At 35.6% G+C, this 4,947-nt stretch overlaps 1 long non-coding RNA gene across 1 annotated transcript; it reads left to right on the top strand.

Annotated features, from left to right (window-relative positions):
• Positions 1-2,801: 2,801 nt before the first annotated feature.
• LOC103957830 lies at positions 2,802-4,398 on the top strand. Its single transcript, XR_668778.3, has 3 exons — positions 2,802-3,235; positions 3,716-3,803; positions 4,195-4,398. It is a non-coding gene; the product is annotated as an uncharacterized LOC103957830 (long non-coding RNA).
• Positions 4,399-4,947: the final 549 nt, after the last annotated feature.

The raw sequence follows: 4,947 nt of genomic DNA, 5'->3' as shown, positions 1-4,947 counted from the left end.
TATTTAACAGATTTTCTAACGGATGTATGAAATTGAAATAAAATGATAAGTAAATGTATGAAATTGAAATGTTTTAAAGATGTTGTAAGGAATTGAAATCGACTCCAAACCTGAGGAGGTAAAATGTAATTTACCCAATAATTTATTTCAACTAAGGGTATTTTAGTAATTATATTAATTACCACTATGATTTAAGTGAATTAGTAAATAGTTTATATGGAATCCATTCCGATTCCGAAAGGTTTTAATAAACAACTCTAACACGAATCCGATTCTGACTCTTCTCCATTCAAGTACTCCTCAACAATTCAATCCCCCTCAAATCAATTCCTCCCACTTTGATCATTGATTAGTAAATGAGCCAACTTCTGATGAGATGCAACAGAAATGAAATTCTGCAAGGGCCTGAGGAAGATCATTAAACTGTAAGTATGTAACGATAATGGCTAAAAAACATTAGGTTTATTAATTAATTTTCCCCTGAAATTATTATTTAGTCTCATTTTAGCCATAACTGTAAGATCCCACATCGCCTAGGGGAGTGATCCTTATATGTATATTCCCATCCCTACCTAGCACGAGGCCTTTTGGGATCTCACTGGCTTCGGGTTCTGTAGGAACTTCGAAGTTAAGCGAGAAGGGGGCTAGAGCAATCCCATGATGGGTGACCCACTGGGAAGTTGCTCGTGAGTTCCCAAAAACAAAACCCTGAGGGAATGGTAAGCCCAAAGCGGACAATATCGTGCTACGATGGTAGAGCGGGCCCTGGATGTGATCCGCCCCGGGTCGGGATGTGACAATAACCCTGGTTTTAACTCACTTTGCCCCCTAAACTGACATTTTCACCTCATTTAGTCATAGTCACCCTTTTCGTTCATTTCGTCATATAGACACTAAAGTAAAGGGTAATATGGACGTTTCATTTTTACCACAACTCTTTGCCTCCAATCTTGCCAGCTAAAACGATCCTAATTCTATTTTTGACAACTCAAACTAAAATTTTGACTTTAAGTTACAATAAACTTTTTACAAGAAGAGTAATTGTTGATTGAACTCAAGGACTAGATTCGCAAGCCTAAATTCATTTCTCCTCTTTCACTTAACCCTAATTTGTTTCCCCAATGTTTTTCGCTACAATTCACGCGCAGCCTAGTAAATATAGGGTGATCACCCAAAATTTCCATGTAAGTACCGCATTGCTAGGCATGGGGTTTATCTTCGCCCATGTAAGAAACGAAATGTCCATATTACCTTTTAATTTAACGTCTATTAGAAGGAGTGGAGGAAAATGGGTGAATTGGGACTAAATGAGATGAAAATGGCAATTTTAGCAGGTAAATATATCAGTGTTCTAAAAATCGGCCTAGGCACTGGGCGTCGTTGTGCTGATGCGATTCGGTCCAAATCGTTAGGCAAAATCGAGGACCTGTAAGTCACTCGCCTAGGTGCTCCTAGACGGCCTAAGCGGTCTAGGCGGCGGTTTAGGCGGAGGAGTGAAAGGATTTTGGGAAGAAAGTTGAAATAAAACCTAGAATTGAAAACACTATCGCCGCTTCAACTCCCTCTCTTTGCACCATGACCTCCTTTCTCTCGCCGTCGTGACTCCCTTTCTCTCTACACTCCATCGAAGAAAGGGAATTACAAAGCAAAAGAGAAGAAGAGGAAATGGAAAAGAAAAAGAAGATGAGTAATCGGAGGAGAAGAAGAATAGAAAAAGGAAAAAAAATCCAAAGTCATAATGCTTTCCGCTTTCCAAGGAAGAAGAGGAAGGGAAAAACCAAAAAAATAATGTTGTGTGCTCTCCAAGGTGTAAAATGGCACACCGTTTTGAGAATCCTGCCTGACGTGAGAAGGTGGGGTGAAAGGGAGGGGTCACACCTGACACGTGTCAATTTTTATAAAGTAGGGACACACCTTATCAAGCTGATTTTTGTTTTTTTTGTTTGTTTGTTTTTTTTTTTTTTTGTTTTTTTTTTTTTTTTTTCACAAAACAAGCCTTTGATTTTAAAATTTTAAACAACCACAACCCACTACGTGGGGTTTTTATTTTTTATTTTTTTAAATTAAATACTAATCATTTAAAATGTCTTGACTTATTATTTTATGCCTATGAATTAAATTAATTTAAATTACTAATCATTCAAAACGTATAAAGTTATTATTTTATTGTTATGATTTAAGTTAATTTATATAATATATAATAAATATACTTAAAACCACTTAGTCCACCTAGGCGCCCGTCCAGCCGCCTAGGCGCTAGGCCTCAATCCGCCGCCCGACTAACGCCTAGCGTTTTTTAGAACCTTGAAAAATATATTAATAAGCCTAAAAGAATGACCAAAATCATCGTGCAAATATAATGTTTGTAATTTCCAACTCTCACAAGTGAGATAGAATTTTCTACACGAGGATGTGTTACAGAGAGATTTTATTTCTATTAAACTACATGAAGAAGAGAAAGAGAGTTTGAACTTGAAATGTATTGATTTGAAGTAAATTAGATATTATTTTACAATGTCAATGTGAAGGGGATATAAAAAAGAAGCAACAGAAAAAGAAAAAAAAAAGTTGTGTGGTAGCTTCCAGTATCTCTGTTCACCAAGTAGGTCATTCCCAAAATTCTTGTGAGCTTTTCGGAGCAGCTTCCAATATCTCAATGCACCAAGTGGTCCTTCTCATAATATTCTTGTGAGCTTAATACATAAGCTTTTCCGATAATCTCTCATCTCATGCACACAACTCGATCAACTCCCATGTCTCAAGAAAAAAGCAGCTTCCCTAAAAATAAAATTAATATTCCCTCTTCATCATTCCACACACACACACACACACACATATAGGTCATCGAAAAGAAAATAGATCATGTAAAAGAAAGTTCAAACTTTAAATTGATATGCCTGTAAACCAACCAATCAAAACACCCCAATTAAATTAATAAAAATTGAAAAGAGGATGTTTAGTCATCGTCAAGTTTCAAAGCCATTTTCTGGAGCCTTCCTTCTTAGTTCTTAAGCAGTACCTTTCACTCTTATTACAACAAATATATTCTCGATCCTTCTTTTCATCATGCAAATATTATATATATGAGTGCCAGAACCATATATAAATCCCATATCTATATAAACTTGTGAAATATATGCAGTTGTGTTTCTCTCTGGTGTTTCACTGATCGATCATTGTCTTGTGTTGGAGATGAATGAGCCTAAGTATGGTTACCCGTATCAACCTCCTCAAGGTACGTATGAACGTATTCTACTTGTTATTTTATTCTTATCTGATTACCAAACAATATATCATATGTGCAGTGCAGGGCTTCTTTTAATCTTTTGCTTAATTCATAATTCTGATCTATTCTTTAATCTATATGGATAATGATTACTGGTTTTGTCGTTCGTTGATCGATCCTTCTTTGCTGGTCATGATCATATTATTTGCTCTGTGTTTGTTTACAATCTAAAGCATATATTTAGGTTTCGATCTGATCTGTATTTTATATCAAATAATTTGCTGCATCCCCATGGATTAACCATCTCTAAATTATTTTCATCTTTTTGATATTGTGCTAGGAATGCTTGGACTTCTTCTAATTATATATGATTTGATGATAAAATAATTAATTAGGAGATCGAGATCATGATGTAGTTTATTGGGAATTGATAGCATTTAGGAGCTAGATTATTGATTAACATAGTTTTTACTTGTAAATCGATGTCAGGGCCTTATCAAGGACCTCCTGTGATGGCTCCTCCACAATATAATGCTGCTCCACCACCAAAAAGAGAACCAGGTTTCCTTGAAGGATGGTATTAACTTTATTCTTGATTTATTCCATATTTTTTCTGCCACGCTAACTTTTATTTCTTTCCTTTTCTCCTTGTTACTTTTAGCAAAATTTATTTTAATTCAACAACGTCCTTTATGGACTCGTTTGAAAATATTTATAAAATAGTTTAAAGCATATTTTTAGAGTTAATTCTTAATAAAAATGCAAGTGCTTTTGAAATTAAAATATTTTTTTTTTTTAAAGCACTTTCAGCTATTCCAAAAGCACTCTGAACAAGTCATATGTTTATATAAATGTATGTATTATGTAATCACATGAGGATGCATGTATGAATAAGGGATGTGGTAGTTTCTCTCTAATATACTTCTTATGCAGTTAATAATTAATTTGTTCTTGCACTAATTATGCAGCCTTGCAGCGTTGTGTTGCTGTTGTCTCTTGGATGAGTGTTGCTGCGACCCCTCCATTATATTTGTTACCTGATAATGTTATCATCTTTTGGAACAAATTGAAAGGACAGTTTGTGTTTCATGTATTTAAATACACACAAATTTGTACTGACCATCAAAACATATACCTGTATCTTTATAAATATATGTTTCAGTACCACTACATATATTTATGTTTGTATGAATAGAGTAAGTTGAGGTTTTATCATAACATCAATTGGTGATAAAAGGAGTACCTCTTCTCCTTATAAGCATCAGGAGCCTTCCCAAACAGGAAAGCCCCTATCAGAACTGAGGGTCACTCTGGACCCTGTAACCCACAAACTTGACCCGATCGATTCTCCCTCATCCGTCCTCTATTTGGGGTGATCTTGGTTTCTATGGCAAGCCTCGACGAGTGCATCATTCTAGTAGTGTCAATTTCGTTGAGGAGCCACCGGATTTTAAGAAAATACGTTGAGAAGGCAACAACACATTTTGACTTTCTTCGTCGTTTTTTCTAGTGTTTCCGGCAACTATTTCCATCGAGTGAGGTATGAAACTTTATCTACTCTTCATTATATACATGTTGGTATTCTTTGGGTTGGTCTTGTGTCCATAGTATTGGGTTCTAAACCCTTGAAATTCCAGTTTTGGCAACTGCGCTTGGTCAGTTTCCGGCCACAATTAGTTGTGGGCCCAATTATGAAATTTGATTCCCTTGTCGAGCTTTAG

This window comes from the organism of the source record quoted next, unplaced genomic scaffold (assembly GCF_019419815.1).
Source record: "Pyrus x bretschneideri cultivar Hongxiangsu unplaced genomic scaffold, Pyrus_bretschneideri_v1 Contig16, whole genome shotgun sequence".
Taxonomy (NCBI): Eukaryota; Viridiplantae; Streptophyta; class Magnoliopsida; order Rosales; family Rosaceae; genus Pyrus; species Pyrus x bretschneideri.
Note: the sequence above shows the minus strand (reverse complement) of the source record. Positions and strands in the feature narration are given on the sequence as shown.